This window comes from Bombina bombina, chromosome 6 (genome assembly GCF_027579735.1).
Source record: "Bombina bombina isolate aBomBom1 chromosome 6, aBomBom1.pri, whole genome shotgun sequence".
In the NCBI taxonomy this organism is placed as follows: domain Eukaryota; kingdom Metazoa; phylum Chordata; class Amphibia; order Anura; family Bombinatoridae; genus Bombina; species Bombina bombina.
This window is the reverse complement of record NC_069504.1, coordinates 863,475,908-863,501,925: the sequence shown is the minus strand read 5'-3', so window position 1 is coordinate 863,501,925 and position 26,018 is coordinate 863,475,908. Positions and strand designations below refer to the sequence as shown.

Below are 26,018 nucleotides of genomic sequence, written 5' to 3'. Positions count from 1 at the left end.
TTACAATTGACGGTGTGTTGGACCGGCTGGACTGTTCTATTAGGTGGAGTACACGGATGGTGTTGTCTTGTGCTTCCCTTCTGGGAATGAACCCTGTTTGGTCTACGTGGATAATTTGGGGAAGGATTGTGTTCAGTCGTGTTGCTAATATTTTTGCGTAAAGTTTAATATCAGAATTTAGTAGCGAGATAGGTCTATAATTTTCCACTTTTTGGGGGTCCCTGTCCGCCTTTGGCAAAACAATGATATGGGCTTCTAAGGTGTGTTTGGGCCATGGTACCTGCTTATCTATTGTTGCAAACATGGAGGTTAGGTGTGGGGCTAATAGCTGTCTAAACTGTTTATAGTAGATGTTGGTGAACCCGTCGGGCCCTGGGCTCTTACGTAGTGGAAGGGATTTTATTGCTAGGAGCACCTCCGAGGTAGTTATTGGGGCTTCCAGGGTTTCTGATAGCTCTGGAGGGAGTACCGGCAGGGCAGCTTCCTCAATGTACTGTTCCCGCGCCTGTGGGGTTGCCGTGAGTGGGGGGCTCGGTAGATTGTATAAGTTGTTATAGAAAGACCTGAATTGGTCCACGATTTGGTGGCTGCTAAGGGCTTGATGACCGGCAGAGACGATTAGACTGTGTATGTAAGAACTAAGTTTTTGTTCCTTTAGAGATTTAGCTAGGGAGGGGCCTGTCTTATTGGAGGTAGCTAGGTACATTTTCTTCAGGAAGAATGCCTTCGTTTGAGCCTCTTTATAAATTAGTCTATTTAAGTCATTCCTCGCCTGCCTCAGTCTATCTGTTAAGTTCTTGTCTTGTGGGGACATTTTATGCTGTAGCTCTATGTCGCGAATGCTCTGTGTTGCAGACCTGTATGATTCTTGGTATTGTTTAGTCAGCTGTGCTTTGTGTTTAATTGTTTCTCCTCTGATTACACATTTGTGGGCCTCCCATAGGGTGTGCGGTGCTATATCTGGTGTATTGTTTAGTTCAAAATATTCTTTTAGTGTTTCTGCCAGTCGTGTGGACAACTCTAGTCTTTTTAGCAGTGATTCATCGAGCCTCCACACGTAAGGGGAAAGGGGCCTATCTAACCAGTTTAATGTGGTTGTCACCATAGCGTGGTCTGTCCAACTAATAGGTTCTATGTCCGCATCCCTCACTAGGCTGTAGGTAATTTGGTCGGTGAAAATGTAGTCTATACGCGAGTAGCACCTGTGCGGGTTAGAGAAAAACGTGTAGTCGCGTTGGCCTGGGTGTTTCGCCCGCCATGCGTCTATCAGGGTAAGTTTGTGGGTGGTCGTAGTTATGTCTTGAATGGTTTTAAGGGGTACACTGCCTCGGCTTAGGGAGCAGTCGATGCAAGGGTCAAGGGCTACGTTCAAATCCCCGGCCATGACTAGAGAGCCCTTTTGAACCTGGAGTATCTTATTTGCGACTTTTCTAAAAAACTGTGCCTGTTTGGAGTTTGGGGTGTAGATGTTGGCCAGGGTAATAGGTCGATTGTATAGAAGGCCAGTAAGGATTAGCCATTTGCCCCCTGGGTCTGCCTCTACTTGTGACAATTGAAACGGTAGTGATCTGTGGAACATAATACCTACCCCCCCCCCGCGCTTGGTGGCATGGGACGCAAAATATGCAGTGGGGAAGTCTCTATTTGAGAATTTAGGTGAGTTATCTTTCGGGAAGTGCGTCTCCTGTATGAAGACTACATCTGCCTTAGCTCTTTTAAAACAGGAGAGAGCGACCGACCTCTTTGTGGGTGAGTTCAGTCCCCTGGCATTAAGGGTTATTAGTTTGACGGTGTGTGTTCCGGTGGGGGGGGAGTACTGTGACACTGTGAGGGTCATTTTAAGCTATCATTGGGGTGGGGGAGGTGGGAAGGGCGGGAGCCATACTGGCTCTGTGCTGTGTGCTCACAAGGGGGATTGTACCTTATGTCGAATGGATCCAGATCCCGGGGCTGAGTTATAGGGTGAATCGTGCGGGTCCGACCAGACCAGGGAGAAGGGGGAGGAAAAGTAGGTGGTGGTAGAGGCAGTTCAGAGAAGGCATATCTGAAATGGTAAAAGGCAAACGTAAACAAAAACAGAACAACATATGTAAAACTTAATCTAGAAGCATAAACATACCTCATGCTACGCTTTAAAAATGAAAAAAAAAAAAAAAAAGGGGGGGAGTAGAGGGGGGAATAAGTAGCTGCTACGACTTGCGGTAGCAGGTCGGCCTCAGGATATGGGACTGGAATTATGAGGTATAGACACTGCTACAGGGAGCAAACTCTCTATAGGATGGTTAGCCTTTCGTCATACTTAAGGCGCATATGGCGCAACAATCACATACTTGGTTTATTGTATACATGGCGCATGCGACATAATAAAACATATACACAATTAAATTTTAGTACTGTGCAGAGAAAAAACTGTGGGGTAATTGTTAAACCCATTAAGGGGAGGAAGAGCATAAAAAAACAGAACATTAACAAAGCAATAGGTAGGTGCCTAGGATGTGGCATAATGTCTATATGGACCACACCGCACTGTGGCCCTGTGTAACATGGCAATCAACAGATATAGGTTACTTAACACAAGGTGGTCCTTGCAGTCAGGTGACTGCTCCTTGATTCGGAGGTATTCCCTTGGAGGGCTTGGTCTTTTTCCCATGATGGACAGGAGTCCATTCTTGCCTGTGTGGTCTTGGTAGGCGCTGATCTTTAGGGGCTTCCTGTAGCGATGGGAGGCTGGGTTGCGAGATCTTTAATGATGAGCAGAAGTCTTCCAGGTCCTCTGTTGATCTGTAGATTGCAGTTGTATTATCCTTGATCACTTTGAGGCAAAATGGAAAGCCCCATCTGTAGGGGATTCCCAGGTCTCTGAGGTGTAAAGTGAGGTATCTGGTCTCCCGTCGCTTGGCTAGTGTGAGCTGACTTAAATCAGCAAAAAATTGAAGTGCACAGCCCTTGTGTGATATAGGTGATTTCTTCCTCGCCGCAGTGAGGATATCTTCTTTGTCTCTGAAACTTGTGAATTTTATAATTATGTCCCTTGGAGGGGCTGCGTCTTTGGGAGTTGGTCTCAAAGCTCTGTGGTACCGATCAAGCGGATACTCAATTTCTTCTTTGTTATCCATAAGTGTGTTAAACAAGGTCTGTAAATAGGGGAGGAGCTCTGGGGTTTTGATGTTCTCAGTGACACCCCGGATTCTAATGTTCTGGCGTCTCCCCCTATTATCCAAGTCCTCCACTTGGTTCTGTAGTTGTGTTATTAGAGTGGAATGGTGGGATGTCTGCTGTGACTGGACATCCAGCAGCCTATCTGTGTGTTCTGAGTCTTCTTCTAATTGTGTTATTCTATTGCCAATTTCACTTATCTCTTTTCTGACTTCAGATAAGCTGGACTTTAACATGGAGCCGACTTGGGCAATAAAGTTGTTGAAATCCTCTTTAGAGGGCAGGGATTGCAGGTCTGCTTTAGTGAGCATTGTCTCTGTTGTGCCTGTATCTGATGTAGATGTTAAAGAAGGCAGTTTATCTGAGTGTTCAGCTGGGTCTGTAGCAGCCATTTCAACTGCTTTGAAAAAAATTGTGAACTGTAGGGGTTGCGCTGCTCTTACTGAGTTTTTCAGCTCTAGGTGCCCTCCTGGCTAACATAGTGGGAAGGGAGCCCTTCTGTTGTGATACACTGGTGCAATTGCTGTGGCTAGGAGTAGATTTAATGATAGATAGAGCGCCTGTAAGTGTGCATTATCTCCCCCTTCACTGAGTATAGTGAGGCTGTAGTTCCTGTGCTGATGTGTCTATCGGCGCCATCTTTGTGTCATGCAGCGCAGTGGGCCATATAGAATGCAGGGATATTTGGTGAGTGATGGAGGTTAGAAAGGCTATATAACGTAATTTGCCTGTTTGTGGGAGCAATTACCCCTGTGTGGTTACTGTGATGAGGCCACGATGTATGTGTTATACGGCAATGGAGACTAGCATATCTGCATTACGTTCTCACCCCTCGCATAGCGTCCGCGTGGCCAGTCAGATGGAGAGCGCTGGTCGTGAGGTGTAGAGTTGCTCCTCCGGTAAGCGGTGTGAAGGCTTCTGTGTGCGCCGCACCTCTGTAACGGGTGTTGTTAAGGCTCGATGTGGGCCATGTGGGTAGCCGTCTGAAGGCCGCGGGAGGCCGCAGTAGTGTGCGGTGCTAGTTATAACACCGGATCTTCTCCGCCTCACTTCATGTGATCCCTGGGCTATTAGGAGACAAGTGCACTGGTTTTTAGTTTCCAGCTCGCAGGTTCTATGGTGTTAAGGCTGTTTTTGGGCCGACCCTACTTCAGAGCTCTACATGCTAGCGACCATCTTGGACGCCGGCTAGCTCCACCCCCCACCGGGTTTCATGTCATTTTAATTAAGTTCTCAGCATGTCAGCTTATGTAACTATAGGAAGTGACTACACTGACAATTTCTAAGTGCTCATTTTCCCTGAAAACAAGTAAGATGTCGCTGTTTTTTAACACAATCTGTTTCTTTTTAATGTTTATTTTAGCTATATATATTTTTTTTTAACTAAAGGAGCACTTTCACATTCCTTTAACGTTTTGAGATCAACAGTGAAAATACCTAGAAGTGAGGGATCATGGGATAAGCAGAGCGCCTATCTCCAACCCTGCCTTTAGTGATCTCTGCCCCTTTTTAAGAATTTGTATGGCGCTCCTCAAAATATTTCTTAGCCCAAGAAATAGGGTCTATCTTGAACTCCAGCAACCTGGAAGAATCATTATTTTTTTGTATATTGTTAGTGTTATAAACTGTTTATAAAATCATGCAAGGCTGCCTAACACTAACAATATACAAAAAAATAATGATTCTTCCAGGTTGCTGGAGTTCATGATTATTTGTCAGATTCAATTATGCATTTTATTTACATGTTTTGACTTGCATTCCTACTGTTCTGCATTTATATTTTGATTGCACACAAATGCAGAACAGTAGGAATGCAAGTCAAAACATGTAAATAAAATGCATAATTGAATCTGACAAATAATCATGAAAAAACAAACCTGAAATTGAATTTAAGTGCTCTTCCAGGGGTCTTAGTATGTAAGTAATATATCTAGAATATATTCCTTATGTGTTGGCTCCTAAACACATAATTATTCTGAAACTATTTGGGCTAGATTACAAGTGGCGCGCTAACTTTTGCACATGAGCAATATCGTCTTTTTTGGCTTTTTGTGTGCAATAGTTGAAAGTAAATATTAAAAAAAAAAGTTATAAGGGTTAAAAGGTATATGATATAATATTATTATTATTATTTATTTATAAAGCCCCAACATTTTATGCAGCGCTGTACTAAGGTACATTACAATCATAAGGGTACAATAAAACTTACAATGAGACAATGGGGCATATCTATCAAGCTCCAAACGGAGCTTGACGGCCCGTAACACAAGTTATGGAGCAGCGGTCACAAAGACTGCTGCTCCATAAACCTGTCCGCCTGCTCTGAGCAGACAGACAGAAATTGCCAGAATTCAACCCGATCGAGTACGGTCGGGTTGATTGACACCCCCTGCTGGCGGCCCATTGGCCGCGAGTCTGCAGGGGGTGGCGTTGCACCAGCAGCTCTTGTGAGCTGCTGGTGCAATGCTGAATACAGAGAGTGTATTGCGGTGTCTTGTGGACCTGAACCGCACTGTCGGATCAGGTCCGCAAAACATTTGATAAATAGGCCCCATTATGTAGGACTATACACTGTACATTACTACACTTACATTGACAAACATAAGTAAAAGAAGAGGAGTGTCTTGCCCTTGAGCACAATCAGTTGTAGATGCGCCTTGTGAGCTATATTGTATATATATATATATATATATATATACCTGTGTATATATATATATATATATATATCTCAAAAGAAAGAAGAGTGTGACCCAGGCGCTGAGTATTCAGTGTTTACAATGTACTAAGCTGCCAAAATTCACCTATTGTGTTTACTGGATCCCCTTCAACCCAGAAGCACAATACATATAGTAATATAAAAAAGGAGAATTGTGAATTAGCGCTGGACTGTATATTCTCTAAGATATTTATATATCTGGGTACTCAGTATGTAAATCAAGTCCTAGACATAGAAATCTGTATATAAAACTAAGCATCAGTAAATAAACCCAGAATTTTAGATTGGTCCACTTCTGATAATATCATTAAACACACATACAGTATATGAAATCAGTAAAAATGTCTAATAAACATCAGAGAGAAAGTCCCAATGGAAAATAGTTCATATGTGGTGGGTGAAAGTAATCGACAAAACAGTTCATGAAGTGTAGAGAATGGAGAACAAGGGTCCTGGGTGTCTACTTACACTCTTATACCTCAATCTGTATGCGGTAAGGGCCGCACAGTGTAGAGATAGTCTGTCACAGACACCAGGCAGGTCTTGTCTTCCAATAGTATCAATTTGTGATCCAGGAAGGCAGCCTCACCAGTCCAAAGCTATCCGGAATGAGTACTGAGCTCAGTCTCACCTGATGATAACGTCAAACGCCGACAGCGGAGTTAGAGAATGCAGTGAGGGAGGAATCTTACCAGTTGTCCTGGATGTTGTTATCGACTACAAGGAGGTAGTCACGCAGGTTACAAGCTGGGTTGAAGTTGTTTTGATCAGTAAGATAAAGATCTGCTACATATTTGTATAACGCTAATTAAAGTTATAATTTATTAAGTTCCGAATAGAAATGTAACTAACCTATATATATATATATACACACACACATATCTAAATACTCATACTGTAGCCTGTTTATGAAGTAAAGATATATATATATGTGAGAAGTTGGGGTCCCAGAGTGTAGCGCTCATAGAAGGGAGGAAACATAAACAAAAAAACAATTGATGGTGCAGTATGAATATACTAGTGTACAATGAAGCACAAAAAGTAAGAATGGTGCTCACCTTTTTGGTCCTCAAACATATGAGGTATGTTGAAAGCGTTGAGGGGAATTAATCCCAATCTGGTATTAATCCCAAAGATGATAATCCCATGGTGACCTGTTGGAGTATGGAACTTCTTTCTTTTGGTGTCTTTGGGATGTAATGTTCTTCTCCTCTTTTGGAGTAATCAAGCTCTTTCTTTCTGTAATGAACTTTGTGCTCTATGGAGTCTGGTAGAATCTGGTAGAATCTGGTTCAATTCTCTTGGACAAGCATAAGTTTACTTCTCCTCTGTGGAGTATGGTACATTTTTACCCCTACCCTCACTTTGAAGAGGGGGAGGGGAGCAGTTAAGAGAAAACTTCTTAGTGATAGAAGTTAAGGATACTGCTCACTATTTTAGTTGAAAAAATATTGCAGTGAAATGAGTTGATCTTTATAGATAAACTTAAAAATGACTCAGATGCGAGTATATAACATTAAAAAAATCACTTTATTTTGAGTAGAGATAACACAAACCAGTGTCTGTGCTTGTTGGATTAAAAAGAGTCAAATGATGATAAAGATAAAAAAAGAAAAGCGTTTTTGCAAAGTGACTGTTGCTGTCCTTTTTTAACACTGGTGGTGTATGTTATAAGGGTATCTCCTTGTAGAAAATATCAGAAGTTTTTCCTTTTTGTCAAACCAGGGAGAGTTCCGTTTGCAACAAATAATGATAGTGAGGAAATGCTGGTAAAAGAAATTACCTTTCAATGTCCGGTAAACAAATAGGTGGTTTTGGTTTACTTACAATAATCCTCTGTAGTGGATGGCGCTGGATTCAAGTCCTGTATGTAACAGGCTTGCAGATCAGCGCTCAGAAAAGTTGCGGTCTCGCTGGACCGGAAGTGAAAAGTGAGTGTGCCCTTACGCGTTTTGTGAACCTACGTTCACTTCATCAAAAGGACAGCAACAGTCAATTTGCAAAAACGCTTTTCTTTTTTTCTTTTTTTTAATCCAACAAGCACAGACACTGGTTTGTATTATTCTGGTTTGTGTTATTTCTATTCAAAATAAAGTGATTTTTTTTTATGTTATATACTCGCATCTGAGTCATTTTTAAGTTTATCTATAAAGATCAACTAATTTCACTGCAATATTCTTTCAACTAAAATAGTGAGCAGTATCCTTCACTTCTATCACTAAGAAGTTTTCTCTTAACTGCTCTCCCTCCCCCTTTTCAAAGTAAGGGTAGGGGTAAAAATTTACAAACAAGGAGTAAAGACCAGCGCACAACGACCTATAAGCAAACAAAAATTCTATCAGCCAATTCTAAATTCTATCAGCCAATCGGAATTAAGGTAGAAAAAATCCTATTGGCTGATTGGAACAGCCAATAAAATGTGACCTCAATCCTATTGGCTGTTCTAATCAGCCAATAGGATTGAAGTTCAATCCTATTGGCTGATTGCATCAGCCAATAGGATTTTTTCTACCTTGATTCCGATTGGCTGATAGAATTTTTAAATAGGAATAATTTAGTTAATTGTAGTTATTTTATTTAGATTTATTTAAATGATATTTAAGTTAGGGGGGTGTTAGGGTTAGGGTTAGACTTAGATTTAGGGGTTAATAACTTTAATATAGTGGCGGCGACGTTGGGGGCGGCAGATTAGGGGTTAATAAATGTAGGTAGGTGTCGGCGATGTAAGGGACGGCAGATTAGGGGTTAATAATATTTAACTAGTCGGGAGTGCGGCGGTTTAGGGGTTATTATATTTATTATAGTGGTGGCGATGTCCGGTTTGGCAGATTAGGGGTTAAAAATTTCATTTTAGTGTTTGCAATGTGGGGGGGGGCTTCGGTTTAGGGGTTAATAGGTAGTTTATGGGTGTTAGTGTACTTTTTAGCACTTTAGTTAAGAGTTTTATGCTACGGCATTAGACCATAAAACTCTTAACGACTGACTTTAAAATGCAGAACAAGGCTTGACAGTAGAGGGTCTACCGCTCACTTTTTGTAAGACTCGTAATACCGGCGATATGCAAGTCCCATTGAAAAAAATAGGATACGCAATTGACGTAAGTGGATTTGCAGTATTTTCGAGTCTGGCCGAAAAACTGAGCGGTACACCTGTACCTGCAAGACTCGTAATACCAGCGGGCATTAAAAAGCAGCATTGGGACCTCTCAACGCTGCTTTTTAAGGCTAACACAAGACTCGTAATCTAGCTGATAGAAAACAACAGAAAGGGTTAATGAGTTAAAATACATAAATACAAAATTACATAAATATAAAATTACATAAGCATCAAATACTTATGGATACTTCTATATACACTGTACCCTGCAATACAAATAAGCAACTATGTCTCAAAATAAAGCAAATCTCCAGTCCGCTCTTCGTTATAAGAGAAATGACTTCTTTAAGATTGTTCCTCTCCCAGGGAAGATGGTAGCTCCAATAGAAACTCCAACTCCTTTCCAAAGGGTAAGTGGTGGAACACGTAAGCCGTCTAAGTAGAAAAACAGAATCGACTACTTAGGTAGATATTGGCAGCTATTTAACACAAAGTACACCAGTACTTACACATAGGTAAAGAAATGTCGGCTTAGTCTACCTAGCTCTCCATCTCTCCAGCAGCCCTGATAGGATCGTCTTGCACCTGCCACCACAGACTCCGTCTGGAACCAAAACTTGGCCACCGTTCAGGAGAGATAGTTCAGTGGAGAAGCCGGTAAGCGCCAAAAAAACAGCACCTGCACAGATTTCAAACTACGGAAGTCTTTGGAGTCAAAATCAGGTGTTATAAACATTCATGTGATCACTGAGCAACGCGTTTCAATTCTTTATCAAGCTCAGTTAACAAGTCCACATCATCGACTATTTATACCCGAATCCTTAAAGGGGCAGCCTATATTAGGCTTATGCAGTGATGTCCGGACATAAATTTCAACAAACATATACAAACATAAAAGATAATAATAACTTCTATAAGCATAATCGAAGAAAGCTCATACTAATTGAAATAAATTAGTTATTGCATTTTTTAATTTAATAAAGAATTTTTTGGATAGTTCACTCTAGTGTTAAAAATATTAATTAATAAAAATATTAATTAATAAAAATAGAAATAAAAAATAAAAATCTGAAAGACTTGAATTCATCCTGTGTGTGAAAATGGGATTCCTAATAAATAGTAGTTATTATAATTTAGTATTTGTACCATGGAAATTATTTAAATTTTTTTTAATTTTTTAAAAAAAAATATATAAAAAAATATATATAAAAAGTATTAAATCATATTATTTTTGTCCTTATTCCATAAATACTCCCAAATCAAAATCTAAATTCAACCCATTTGGGTATAGGGTTTTTAAATAAAAAAATCCATTTGGCTTCTAATTTCAACAATTCTTTTCTAACATCACTTCCCCTCCAACTTGGTTTAATCCTATCTATAATGGTATATTTAAAATGATTTAGATTTCCTTTATTACATTCTTTAAAATGTTTAGGTACAGGTAAGTCTTGATTTCTAATTTTATCCATATTTTCCACCGAATTTATATGTTCTCTTATTCTATCCCTAGCGGGGAGTTCTGATTCTCCAATGTATTGAACCCCACATAAGCATTCAATTAAATACACTATATTAGAATCTGTACATCTCAATGTGCCATTGACCCTATACTCTTTACCTGTTATATTTGAAGCAAATGTCTTTCTCTTTTGTGCGTGTTGGCAGGCTTTATACTTTAAGCATGGGAAAAAACCTTTTATGTCATTTCCTTTAAGATCTATATTTATTATATTTTTAATATTAGCTTTACTTTTCATATCTGTTGGGGCCAACATATTTTTTAGATTTTTATTCTTCTTGTATACAAATTGGGGACGTGAAGGTAAAAGAGGGCCTAAAACCTCATCTGACTGCAGAATTGGCCAATGTTTAGGTATAATCTTCTCAATCTTATGTGTTTCACTGTTAAATTTAGTGACAAAGGGAATAAAGATAGTGTCATCTTGTTTCTTCAGTTCTTTTTTAGGCTTACTTACTAGCAAATTATTTCTATCTGTCTCTAAAGCCTCCTTTTTGGATTGATCAATTAGAGTGGAACTATATCCCCTTTCTAGGAATTTCCTCTCTAAAATTTTAGATTGTATTAGAAAATCTTCTTCTTTCAGGGAGTTTTTCCTAATTCTTTTAAACTTATTTTTGGGGATGTTGTTTTTCCATGTGTCATGATGACAACTGGTAGCATGGATATAGCTGTTAGCATCGATCTCCTTGAAATTAGTTTTACTACTAAAATGACCATCATCTACACTAATCTCCAAATCTAAAAATATACTTTTATCTTTACTTATCTCATATGTGAAGTTCAAATTCTTTTCATTTATATTCCTCCTGGACAAAAAAAAACATTCTAAATCCTCACGAGGTCCTTTCCAGACAATAACGATATCATCTATGTATCGCTTAAAAAGGACCAGATTTGCCCCCAGATCAGTAGAATCCAAAAAAATTTGTTCCCATAAGCCCATAAAAAGGTTCCCATAAATAGGGGCAAATCTGGTCCCCATGGCTGTGCCACATCGTAGATAGAATTTTCTTTCAAAATAAAAATAATTATGATTTAAAATAAATTTTATACCCTCTAAAATTAACTCTTTCTGTTCTTGTTTGAGACAAGTATCTTGATCTAAGTAAAATTTAACTGCCTCCAAACCATCTTCATGTCTAATGCTGGTGTACAGAGAGGAAACATCACATGTTGCTAAAATCAAACCTTTATCCCAGGTTAAGGTATTGAAAAGTCTCAGAACATCAGTCGAGTCCTTTAGGAAACTTGGAGGTTTCTTTACATAACCCTGCAAATAAAAATCTATATACTCTGACAAATTTGATGTAATTGATTTTATACCTGATATAATGGGCCTGCCAGATGGGGCTGATATTGATTTATGAATTTTTGGTAAACAATATATCCCCCCTCCCTTGTCTGCAGGCTTTAACACAACCTCTCTATTGCTTTCTAACGCCTAGATTTAGAGTTTTGCGGCCAAAGGGGTGCGTTAGCTACGCAGGCTTTTTTCTGGCCGCACCTTTTAAATACAGCTGGTATTTAGAGTTTACAGAATGGCTGGGTTTTCAGTGCGTTAGGCTCCAAAAAAGGAGCGTAGAGCATAATTTAACGCCACTGCAACTCCCGATACCAGCGGTGCTTACGGACGCGGCCAGCTTCAAAAACGTGCTCATGAACGATTCCCCCATAGGAAACAATGGGGATGTTTGAGCTGAAAAAGCCGCGTTCAGCTCCTAACGCAGCCCAATTGTTTCCTATGGGGAAACACTTCCTACGTCTGCACCTAACACCCTAACATGAACCCCGAGTCTAAACACCCCTAACCTTACACTTATTAACCCCTAATCTGCCGCCCCCACTATCGCTGACCCCTGCATATTATTTTTAACCCCTAATCTGCCGCTCCGTACACCCCCGCCACCTACGTTATCCCTATGTACCCCTAATCTGCTGCCCTAACATCGCTGACCTCTATATTATATTTATTAACCCCTAATCTGCCGCCCCCAACGTCGCCTCCACCTAACTACACTTATTAACCCCTAATCTGCCGACCGGACCTGAGCGCTACTATAATAAATGTATTAACCCCTAATCCGCCTCACTCCTGCCTCAATAACCCTATAATAAATAGTATTAACCCCTAATCTGCCCTCCCTAACATTGCCAACACCTAACTTCAAGTATTAACCCCTAATCTGCCGATCGGAGCTCACCGCTACTCTAATAAATTTTTTAACCCCTAAAGCTAATTCTAACCCTAACCCTAACACCCCCCTAAGTTAAATATAATTTATTCTAACGAAATAAATTAACTCTTATTAAATAAATTATTCCTATTTAAAGCTAAATACTTACCTGTAAAATAAACCCTAATATAGCTACAATATAAATTATAATTACATTGTAGCTATTTTAGGATTAATATTTATTTTACAGGCAACTTTGTAATTATTTTAACCAGGTACAATAGCTATTAAATAGTTAAGAACTATTTAATAGTTACCTAGTTAAAATAATTACAAAATTACCTGTAAAATAAATCCTAACCTAAGTTACAATTAAACCTAACACTACACTAGCAATAAATTAATTAAATAAAATACCTACAATTATCTAAAATTAAACCTAACACTACACTATCAATAAATTAATTAAATACAATTCCTACAAATAAATACAATGAAATAAACTAACTAAAGTACAAAAAATAAAAAAGAACTAAGTTACAAAAAATAAAAAAATATTTACAAACATTAGAAAAAAATTACAACAATTTTAAACTAATTACACCTACTCTAAGCCCCCTAATAAAATAACAAAGACCCCCAAAATAAAAAAAATGCCCTACCCTATTCTAAATTACAAAAGTTCAAAGCTCTTTTACCTTACCAGCCCTTAAAAGGGCCCTTTGCGGGGCATGCCCCAAAGAATTCAGCTCTTTTGCCTGTAAAAAAAAAACATACAATACCCCCCCCAACATTACAACCCACCACCCACATACCCCTAATCTAACCCAAACCCCCCTTAAATAAACCTAACACTAAACCCCTGAAGATCTTCCTACCTTGTCTTCACCTCGCCGGGTTCACCGATCGGTCCAGAAGAGGGTCCGAAGTCTTGATCCAAGCCCAAGCGGAGGGCTGAAGAGTGACGTCCATCCTCGGGCTGAAGTCTGGATCCAAGCGGCCGCTGAAGAAATCCATCATCGGGATGAAGTCGGAAGTCCATCATCGGGATGAAGTCTTCTATCAAGCCACATTTTAAGTCTTCTTTCTTCCGGAGCGGAGCGGAGCCATCTTCTTCCCAGCCGATGCGGATCCAACCTCTTCAAGCGACGCCTACTAGCCGAATGACGGTTCCTTTAAATGACGTCATCCAAGATGGCGTCCCTCGAATTCAGATTGGCTGATAGGATTTTATCAGCCAATCGGAATTAAGGTAGGAAAATTCTGATTGGCTGATGGAATCAGCCAATCAGAATCAGGTTCAATCCGATTGGCTGATTCAATCAGCCAATCAGATTGAGCTCGCATTCTATTGGCTGTTCCAGTCAGCCAATAGAATGCAAGCTCAATCTGATTGGCTGATCGGATCAGCCAATTGGATTGAACTTGATTCTGATTGGCTGATTCCATCAGCCAATCAGAATTATCCTACCTTAATTCCGATTGGCTGATAGAATCCTATCAGCCAATCGGAATTCGAGGGACGCCATCTTGGATGACATCCCTTAAAGGAACCGTCATTCGTCGGGAAGTCGTCGGAAGAAGAAGATGGGTCCGCGGTGGAGGTCTTCAAGATGGAGCCGGTCGTCATCGGATGAAGATAGAAGATGCCGCTTGGATCAAGATGGTTGCCAGTCCGGATCGCCTCTTCTTCCCGGATAGGATGAAGACTTTGGAGCCTCTTCTGGACCTCTTCAGCTGCCGGATGATGGATGTCTAGCCCCCGCTTGGGCTTGGATGAAGATTTCGGAGCCTGGAACGATCGGTGATACCTGGCATGGTGAAGACAAGGTAGGAAGGTCTTCAGGGGCTTAGTGTTAGGTTTATTTAAGGGGGGTTTGGGTTAGATTTGGGGTATGTGGGTGGTGGGTTGTAATGTTGGGGGGGGTATTGTATGTTTTTTTTTACAGGCAAAAGAGCTGAATTCTTTGGGGCATGCCCCGCAAAGGGCCCTTTTAAGGGCTGGTAAGGTAAAAGAGCTTTGAACTTTTGTAATTTAGAATAGGGTAGGGCATTTTTTTATTTTGGGGGTCTTTGTTATTTTATTAGGGGGCTTAGAGTAGGTGTAATTAGTTTAAAATTGTTGTAATTTTTTTCTAATGTTTGTAAATATTTTTTTATTTTTTGTAACTTAGTTCTTTTTTTTTTGTACTTTAGTTAGTTTATTTAATTGTATTTATTTGTAGGAATTGTATTTAATTTATTTATTGATAGTGTAGTGTTAGGTTTAATTGTAGATAATTGTAGGTAGTTTATTTAATTTATTTATTGATAGTGTAGTGTTAGGTTTAATTGTAACTTAGGTTAGGATTTATTTTACAGGTAATTTTGTTATTATTTTAACTAGGTAACTATTAAATAGTTATTAACTATTTAATAGCTATTGTACCTGTTTAAAATAAATACAAAGTTGCCTGTAAAATAAATATAAATCCTAAAATAGCTACAATATAATTATAATTTATATTGTAGCTATATTAGGGTTTATGTTACAGGTAAGTATTTAGCTTTAAATAGGAATAATTTATTTAATAAGAGTTAATTTATTTCGTTAGAATAAAATTATATTTAACTTAGGGGGGTGTTAGGGTTAGGGTTAGAATTAGCTTTAGGGGTTAAAAAATTTATTAGAATAGCGGTGAGCTCTGGTCGGCAGATTAGGGGTTAATTTTTGAAGTTAGGTGTCGGCGATGTTAGGGACGGCAGATTAGGGGTTAATACTATTTATTATAGGGTTATTGAGGCGGGAGTGAGGCGGATTAGGGGTTAATAACTTTATTATAGTAGCGGTGCGGTCCACTTGGCAGATTAGGGGTTAATAAGTGTAGGTAGGTGGCGGCGACGTTGTGGGGGGCAGATTAGGGGTTAATAAATATAATATAGGGGTCGGCGGTGTTAGGGGCAGCAGATTAGGGGTACATAAGTATAACGTAGGTGGCGGTCGGCAGATAGGGGTTAAAAATTTTTAATAGAGTGGCGGCGATGTGGGGGGACCTCGGTTTAGGGGTACATAGGTAGTTTATGGGTGTTAGTGTACTTTAGAGCACAGTAGTTAAGAGCTTTATAAACCGGCGTTTGTCCAGAAAGCTCTTAACTACTGACTTTTTTCTGCGGCTGGAGTTTGGTCGTTAGATTTCTAACGCTCACTTCAGCCACGACTCTAAATACCGCCGTTAGAAAGATCCCATTGAAAAGATAGGATACGCAATTGACGTAAGGGGATCTGCGGTATGGAAAAGTCGCGGCTGGAAAGTGAGCGTTAGACCCTTTAATGACTGACTCCAAATACCAGAGGGCGGTAAAAACCAGCGTTAAGCCCCTCTAACGCTGGTTTTCACGGCTACCGCCCAACTCTAAATCTAGGCCTAAGGCTTTCATTTCAAAAGCTTGCTTTTTTTTATATATTCCATTTGATTTTTTTTTATTTTTCTAAGCTGATGTTTTGGATTTCTTTAGTTACTAATTTTTCAAAAGTTTCCAAATGACACCCTTTAACATGTTTGGGGTAAAAATTTGACTGTTTCTTTAAATTTGTATGTACATATTCATCACTTTCCCTAACATTAGCCTGTCCCCTTTCAACTGGGCTCCTTAAGAACCATTTTTTTTACAGCTAAATTCTTTATATATTTATGGGCATCAATGAAAACTTCAAATTTATTTAGTCTTCTAGATAGAGGGAGCAAAAGCTAAATCTTTGTCTAGAACTTCTGTTTGTTTTTCTGTCCGTTGGATCTTACTTAAATTATAAATCCCACTTTTCTTTTCTATATCCTCATGCTCCTTATTAATCAAAATCTTTTGTTTTTTGTTTGTCTGAAAGCCTCTTACTCTCTTACCCCTTCTTCTGAGGCCCTTCTTTTCCTTTGATTTCTTTCTGCTATTGAACAACCTGCTCCCTTGTTGAGAGCCTTCCCCTAAAAAATGACTGTTGGATGCAATTTCTTTAGTTAGTTCTTGCTCCTGCCTTCTATGGTCTATAGATGTGTTTCTAGATGGTTCCCCCTCATTGTTATATAGAGGGTTGAAACAATTCCTCATTGAGATCTTATATGTAAAATCCCTACTTTGATCATAGACTTGGCTCTCCCTTAATCGGTAAGAGTTGTAATAATTATTTGATGATCTACCATTGGAGCTATTATCATTTCCTCTCCATCTATTTTCTATTAGTACTCGATCATTAGAGTTATAGTATTGGTGTGTCATGGGAAGACCCTGGCCCCTATTGGAACTTCTGTCATTTTGTTTCCAATAATTAGACTGTTTTTGATTTATTTGTCTTCGATTTGTTTGATAATAATAGTTAGACTGCGGTCTATATGACCTATTTGGATTTTGATTTGTTTGGTAATAGTAATCAGATTGTGGTTCATATGCTCTAATAACATGTTGAGGTATATTTTGATTCAAAATAGGTTGACCATGATTTTGTATAGTATTACCTTCCATTTGAGTCCTATTATATCTACATGTGTGAGTAATATATAGATCATTGTTTGGTTGGAGTTGGAGTTTCTATTGGAGCTACCATCTTCCCTGGGAGAGGAACAATCTTAAGAAGTAATTTCTCTTATAACGAAGAGCGGACTGGAGATTTGCTTTATTTTGAGACATAGAGGGGTAGTTATCAACGTGTCTACCTCAAATACGCTGGAATTCCGCAGCGTATTTGAGGCGAGGCTGATTCGCCTGTTATCAAGCCCTAGATACCGGAAAAAGTAGAATTTTGTGACGTAAGCTTCGATCCGCCGGACTCAGTCCGACACAGATCGATTCTTACGTCACTCCAGATGTTCCGCACACAATCTGACTACTTTTGGGAGTTATCAAAAAACTAGCAGGTACGCTCGGCACTTTTCCGGCCCAGCGTACCTGGTTTTCAATAGCGAAAGCTCATGTTCGCTGCTGCCCGACATCCCATTGATTCCTATGGGAGCTGTCTACACCTAACACCCTAACATTTACCCCGAGTCTAAACACCCCTAATCTGTCCCCCCCCCTACACCGCCGCAACTAAATAAAGTTATTACCCCCTAAACCACCGCTCCCGGACCCCGCCGCAACTATAATAAACTTATTAACCCCTAAACCGCCGCTCCCGGAGACCACCGCCACCTACATTATACCTAGTAACCCCTAAACCGCCGCTCCCGGACCCCGCCGCCACTATAATAAACTTATTAAACCCTAAACCGCCGCTCCCTGTCCCTGCCGCAACTATAATATATGTATTAACCCCTAAACCGCCGCTCCCGGACCCCGCCGTGACCTACATTATACCTACTAATCCCTACCCTGCCGCCACCTAGAATTAAGTTATTAACCCCTATCCTGCCGATCCCGGACCCCGCCGCAACTAAATAAATAGTTTAACCCCTAAACCGCCACCCCCGGACCCCGCCGCAACCTATATTAAACTTATTAACCCCTAATCTGCCCCCCATACACCGTTGCCACCTATAATACATTTATTAACCTCTATCCTGCCCCCCCTACACCGCCGCCACTGTAATAAAATTATTAACCCTAAACCTAAGTCTAACCCTAACACCCCCCTAACTTAAATATTAATTAACTACATCTAAATAATATTTATTTTATTAACTAAGTTAATCCTATTTAAAACTAAATACTTACCTTTAAAATAAATCCTAATATAGCTGCAATATAAATAATAATTATATTGTAGCTATTTTAGGATTTATTTTTATTTTACAGGCAACTTTCAATTTATTTTAACTAGGTACAATAGCTATTAAATAGTTATTAACTATTTAATAGCTAAGTAGTTAAAATAAAGAGAAATTTACCTGTAAAATAAATCCTAACCTAAGTTACAATTACACCTAACACTACACTATACTTTAATAAATGAATCCTATTTAAAACTAAATACTTACCTGTAAAATAAACCCTAAGATAGCTACAATGTAATTAATAATTACATTGTAGCTATTTTAGGATTTATATTTATTTTACAGGTAACTTTGTATTTATTTTAGCTAGTTAGAATAGTTATTAAATAGTTATTAACTATTTAATAACTACCTAGCTAAAAGAAATACAAAATTACCTGTAAAATAAATCCTAACCTAAGTTACAATTAAACCTAACACTACACTATCATTAAATTAATTAAATTAAATTAATTACCTACAAATAACTACAATTAAATACAATTAAATAAACTAACTAAAGTACAAAAAATAAAAAAAGCTAAGTTACAAAAAATAAAAAAAAGTTACAAACATTTAACAAATATTACAACAATTTTAAGCAACTTACACCTAATCTAAGCCCCCTAATAAAATAACAAAGACCCCCAAAATAAAAAAATGCCCTACCCTATTCTAAATTAAAAAGTTACCAGCTCTTTTACCTTACCAGCCCTTAAAAGGGCCTTTTGCGGGGCATGCCCCAAAGAAAACAGCTCTTTTGCCTGTAAAAGAAAAATACAACCCCCCCCAACATTAAAACCCACCACCCACATACCCCTTATCTAACCCAAACCCCCCTTAAATAAACCTAACACTAACCCCCTGAAGATCATCCTACCTTGAGTCGTGTTCAGCCAGCCGACCACCGATGGAACCAAAGAGGAGATCCGGAGCGGCAGAAGTCATCATCTAAGGGGTGCTGAAGAAATCTTCCATCCGATGAAGTCATCATCCAGGCGGCGCTGAAGAAATCGTCCATCCGATAGAAGTCTTCATCCAGGTGGCGTCTTCAATCTTCATCCATCCGGAGCGGAGCGGAGCCATCTTCAGAGGAGCCTACGTGGATCCATCCTTTTCTTCCCGACGACATCAATCTTCTTTCTTCTGGAGCGGAGCGGAGCCATCTTCTTCCAAGCCGACGTGGAACATCCTCTTCAAACGACGACTAGACGACGAATGACGGTACCTTTAAGTGACGTCATCCAAGATGGCGTCACTCGAATTCCGATTGGCTGATAGGATTCTATCAGCCAATCGGAATTAAGGTAGAAAAATCTGATTGGCTGATTGAATTCGGATTGGATCAGCCAATCGGATTGAACTTGATTCTGATTGGCTGATTCCATCAGCCAATCAGAATATTCCTACCTTAATTCCGATTGGCTGATAGAATCCTATCAGCCAATCGGAATTCGAGGGACGCCATCTTGGATGACGTCCCTTAAAGGAACCGTCAATCGTCGTCTAGTCATCGTTTGAAGAGGATGTTCCACGTCGGCTTGGAAGAAGATGGCTCCGCTCCGCTCCAGAAGAAAGAAGATTGAAGATGCGGCTTGATAGAAGACTTCATCCCGATGATGGACTTCCGACTTCAGCCCGATGATGGATTTCTTCAGCCGCCGCTTGGATCCACACTTCAGCCCGAGGATGGACATCTCTCTTCAGCCCCCCGCTTGGGCTTGGATCAAGACTCTGGACCGATCGGTGAACCCGGCGAGGTGAAGACAAGGTAGGAAGATCTTCAGGGGCTTAGTGTTAGGTTTATTTAAGGGGGGTTTGGGTTAGATTAGGGGTATGTGGGTGGTGGGTTGTAATGTTGGGGGGGGGTATTGTATGTTTTTTTTTACAGGCAAAAGAGCTGAAATTCTTGGGGCATGCCCCGCAAAGGGCCCTGTTCAGGGCTGGTAAGGTAAAAGAGCTTTTAACTTTAGTAATTTAGAATAGGGTAGGGCATTTTTTATTTTGGGGGTCTTTGTTATTTTATTAGGGGGCTTAGAGTAGGTGTAATTAGTTTAAAATTGTTGTAATATTTTTCTTATGTTTGTAAATATTTTTTTATTTTTTGTAACTTAGTTCTTTTTTTATTTTTTGTACTTTAGTTAGTTTATTTCATTGTAGTTATTTGTAGGAATTGTATTTAATTTATTTATTGATAGTGTAGTGTTAGGTTTTATTGTAGGTAATTGTAGGTATTTTATTTAATTAATTTAATGATAGTATAGTGTTAGGTTTAATTGTAACTTAGGTTAGGATTTATTTTACAGGTAATTTTGTATTTATTTTAACTAGGTAACTATTAAATAGTTCTTAACTATTTAATAGCTATTGTACCTGGTTAAAATAATTACAAAGTTGCCTGTAAAATAAATATTAATCCTAAAATAGCTACAATGTAATTATAATTTATATTGTAGCTATATTAGGATTTATTTTACAGGTAAGTATTTAGCTTTAAATAGGAATAATTTATTTAATAAGAGATAATTAATTTCGTTAGATGTAAATTATATTTAAGTTAGGGGGGTGTTAGTGTTAGGGTTAGACTTAGCTTTAGGGGTTAATACATTTATTAGAAAAGCGGTGAGCTCCGGTCGGCAGATTAGGGGTTAATAATTGAAGTTAGGTGTCGGCGATGTTAGGGAGGGCAGATTAGGGGTTAATACTATTTATTATAGGGTTAGTGAGGCGGATTAGGGGTTAATACATTTATTATAGTAGCGGTGCGGTCCGCTCGGCAGATTAGGGGTTAATAAGTGTAGGCAGGTGGAGGCGACGTTGAGGGGGGCAGATTAGGGGTTAATAAATATAATATAGGGGTCGGCGGTGTTAGGGGCAGCAGATTAGGCGTACATAAGGATAACGTAGGTGGCGGCGCTTTGCGGTCGGCAGATTAGGGGTTAATAAGTGTAAGTAGTTGGCGGCGACGTTGAGGGGGGCAGATTAGGGGTTAATAAATATAATATAGGTGTCGGCGGTGTTAGGGGCAGCAGATTAGGGGTACATAAATATAACGTAGGTGGCGGTCGGCAGATTAGGGGTTAAAAAAATTTAATCGAGTGGCGGCGATGTGGGGGGACCTCGGTTTAGGGGTACATAGGTAGTTTATGGGTGTTAGTGTACTTTAGAGTACAGTAGTTAAGAGCTTTATGAACCGGCGTTAGCCCAGAAAGCTCTTAACTCCTGACTTTTTTCTGCGGCTGGAGTTTTGTCGTTAGATCTCTAACGCTCACTTCAGCCACGACTCTAAATACCGGAGTTAGAAAGATCCCATTGAAAAGATAGGATACGTAATTTACGTAAGGGGATCTGCGGTATGGAAAAGTCGCGGCTGAAGAGTGAGCGTTAGACCCTATTTTGAGTGACTCCAAATACCTGAGGGCGGTAAAAACCAGCGTTAGTAGCCTCTAACGCTGGTTTTCACGGCTACCGCCCAACTCTAAATCTAGGCCTTAGGGTTTATTTTACAGGTAAGTATTTAGTTTTAAATAGGAATAATTTATTAAAGTATAGTGTAGTGATAGGTGTAATTGTAACTTAGGCTAGTTTTTATTTTACAGGTTAATTTCTCTTTATTTTAACTAGGTATCTATTAAATAGTTAATAACTATTTAATAGCTATTGTACCTAGTTAAAATAAATACAAAGTTACCTGTAAAATAAATATAAATCCTAAAATAGCTACAATATAATTATTATTTATATTGTAGCTATATTAGGGTTTATTTTAAAGGTAAGTATTTAGTTTTAAATAGGATTAATTTAGTTAATAAGAGTTAAATTTATTTAGATGTATTTAATTAATATTTAAGTTAGGGGGGTGTTAAGGTTAGTGTTAGACTTAGGTTTAGGGGTTAATAATTTTATTAGAGTTGCGGCGGTGTAGGTGGGGCAGGATAGGGGTTAATAATTTTATTACAGTGGCGGCGGTGTAGGGGGGGCAGGATAGGGGTTAATACATTTTTTATAGGTGGCGACGGTGTAGGGGGGGCAGATTAGGGGTTAATAAGTTTAAGATAGGTTGCGGTGGGGTCCGGGAGCGGTGGTTTAGGGGTTAAACTATTTAGTTGCGGCGGGGTCCGGGATCGGCAGGATAGGGGTTAATACATTTATTATAGGTGGCGACGGTATAGGGGGGGCAGGATAGGGGTTACTAGGTATAATGTAGGTGGCGGCGGTGTCCGGGAGCGGCGGTTTAGGGGTTAATACATTTATAAGAGCTGGGCGGGGTCTAGGAGCGGCGGTTTAGGGGTAAATAAGTTTATTATAGTGGCGGAGGGGTCTAGGAGCGGCGGTTTAGGGGTTAATACATTTATTATAGTTGCGGGGGGGGTCTAGGAGCGGCGGTTTAGGGGTTAATACATTTATAAGAGTTGCGGCGGGGTCTAGGAGCGGTGGTTTAGGGGTTAGTAACTTTATTTAGTTGCGGGGGGCTCCGGGGGCGCCGGTATAGGGGGTAGAACAGTATAGTATAGTGTGGGTGCTTAGTGACAGGCTAGCAATAAAGCTGTAAAAAAGCTGAAGAGCAGCGAGATTGGATGAGTGATAACTATCACAATCCGCTGCTCATCGCCCCGTACTTGGTGCGCGGCTTTTTGACAGCTTTTTTGATAACTTGGGCGAACGTATTCAGGTCCGCGGTGGCGATGGTAGGCGAGCTTAGGCGGACGTATTGGACCGGCGAAAGCAGGTAAAGTAGACGGCTTGATAAGTACCCCTCAGAGTTGCTTACTTGTATTGCAGGGTACAGTGTATATAGAAGTATCCATACGTATTTGATGCTTATGTAATTTTATATTTATGTAATTTTGTATTTATGTATTTTTAACTCATTAACCCTTTCTATTGTTTTCTATGTTTTTTATGTTTACCAAGTAAAATAGTTTTTATTAATACATACCAGTTTAATGTTTAACTATTAAATTACTTTTTGGACTTTACACCCTTGTGAACAAAAATTATTTTTTGAATCAATATATTCAATAATTTTGAACTAGTCTTGTGTGTGAAAATAGTTAGTATTTTTTATTTTGAATACCCCCTTTATATTTATAGGCTTCAGCAAAATTTCTTTGCGCAAAATAAGAGTTTATGATTGTGTTTAGGGGTAAAAATTTACCATACTCCACAGAGGAGAAGTAAACCTATGCTTGTCCAAGAGAATTGAACCAGATTCTACCAGATTCTACCAGACTCCATAGAGCTCAAAGTTCATTACAGAAAGAAAGAGCTAGCTTACTCCAAAAGAGGAGATGTGTTGATGGTAACGGCCACACATAAATACCTGGAGACGCTCTGTAGGCTACATATACAACGCCCGAAGGCGAATTTGCCAATAAGAGAACTGTATTTTGTCATAGAGGTGTACTTCCCTCGTCTGGAGATACTATGTTGCAATGCATCCAACAGACTTGACAAATCTAATACATACTGATGGATTTTCATGTTGCATTTATGTATTAACCTTGTGTGTATACATCGCTTCTGCTTTACACATTACACTGAATCTAATGTCTGGTTTTGAATGTGTTGAACACAGGTTGTACCTCGACAATTTAAACGGGTTCTGAGAGCAGCTGGGTGTAGCCCTGTGTTTCACCACCTTCTCTTATTTTCAGCTAGTATGTGATACGTTTAGCTAACTGCATGGCTTGTGAATGTCAAACTATTTTGTGCCCTGCATGTTTCATGTTTGCTACTAACTTATTGCATAACATTGAAGTATTACTTGAATACCCTAGATCCCATTTTTTATCCTGCCCGGGATATAACTTTACATAGTCAGTGAAGGGACTGTGTGCAGTTGGGAGAGGCTATTCTCAATTTACTTCGCTAATTCTATACTAGCCCACATTACAGTCAATGGGGTACACTCTGACCGGTCAGTTTTCATTGTAAATTTTGCTTTGTACTTGTTATACAATATACAGCTATCAAATATCAAGCCTATAGTATAATTGTTAATTCATACATAAATTCATCTTCCAGGAAGGGAGATATATTGTGTCACGTAGTTTAGGTGCATATGTCAATAAAGTGCTATTGTTTACTTGCAATCTGGAGCATATTTATTCAGAGAAGAGTTCTGAAGTCCCTGTCTTTTTGGAAATAATTATTTCATATTTCCAATTCTTTCTTATATATTTTTCTTGACATACCACATCTGGCAACTGCTTCCTACTTTGATATCCTTCTTGAATCTCTCTCTCTCTCTCTCTCTCTCTCTCTCTCTCTCTCTCTCTATATATATATATATATATATATATATATATATATATATACATATTTAGACATGTATATCTATGTATCTTTACGTTAAAGCCCTTTGCAGCCTTTTTTTTTTCTAAAACCTGAGACCTCTGATCTTTTTTTCTAACTTTTTTGTGCAATATTTTTAAAAACAAATTTTATTAGTGTTATTATGAGTGTAACTGTACTTTGTAATGTATTTTTAATGTGTTCTATGGCACTTTTTTGTCTCGCAAAACTGTTAACCAGAGCTCTAAGGTCACACTATCCGGATGTGCATTAAATTCAATTGCGCTCAAGCAATCAAGCAAACGTGTTTACTTTTAACTTGTAATACAATCCCTACATCCGGCGCGAGCAAATATCTGCGATAAATCCGATATCGCTTGCACGTTACTGTGAGCGCGCCACTCATAATCTGGTCCATAGTCATCCCTGATTGGCTAATATGCAAGTTTTTCGAAAGAACTGAGATAAGGGGGCAGTCTGCAGAGGTTTAGATACCAGGTAATCACAGAGGTAAAAAGTATATTAATATAAGTGTTGTTTATGCAAAACTTGGGAATGGGTAATAAAGGGATTATCTATCTATTTAAACAATAACAATTTTCAATTAGACTGTCCCTTTAAGTGCTATTGCATTGTCTTTTTATTATATATTTATTGATTATGCAGTTCTACTCTAGTTAATGGACCTTTAATGAGTTTGTAATTAAACCGGGGCCCATTGTTATATGTTCCCTTGTCAGGCCTGCTTTTCTCAGTTCCACCCCTTCCCAATCATTCTCTTTCAGTCTAGTCCATGCTCTGAGGTGGTCACAAATAGAAAAAAAATACTTTATGCAAATAATAACAAAATGTTAGTCATAGACAATGATCAGCTGTCTCTTAAAGGAACATTAAAGTAATGTTCTCTATATTTCGATAGCACATATGAGCAAATAAACTCTGCATTGTTTTGCACTCCAGGAGAATCCCCTCCAGCCACTGGGGGCAGTAGAAAAAAAGTTTCATAGTTAAAAGTACATGAAACCCAACATTTTTCTTTCATGATTCAGATAGAGAATACAATTTTAAACACTTTTCTAATTTACTTATATTATCTAATCTGTTTCATTCTCTTGGTATCATGTGTTGAAGGAGCAGCAGTGCACTACTGGTTTCTAACTGAACACATGGGTGAGCCAATCACAATCAATATATCTATGCAGCCACCAATCAACAGCAAGAACTTAGGTTCTCTGCTGCTCCTGAGCTTGCCTAGATAAACATTTCAGCAAATGATAACAAGAGAAGGAAGCAAATTAAATAATAAAAGTAAATTGGAAAGTTGTTTAAAATTGTAT

The 26,018-nt window shown here is 39.0% G+C and overlaps 1 protein-coding gene across 2 annotated transcripts in view; it reads left to right on the top strand.

Moving 5' to 3' along the window:
• TNFSF12 (TNF superfamily member 12) overlaps window positions 1–26,018 on the top strand; it is a 185,378-nt gene that overhangs the window by 60,277 nt on the left and 99,083 nt on the right. The gene's annotated exons all lie outside the window — the stretch shown is intronic.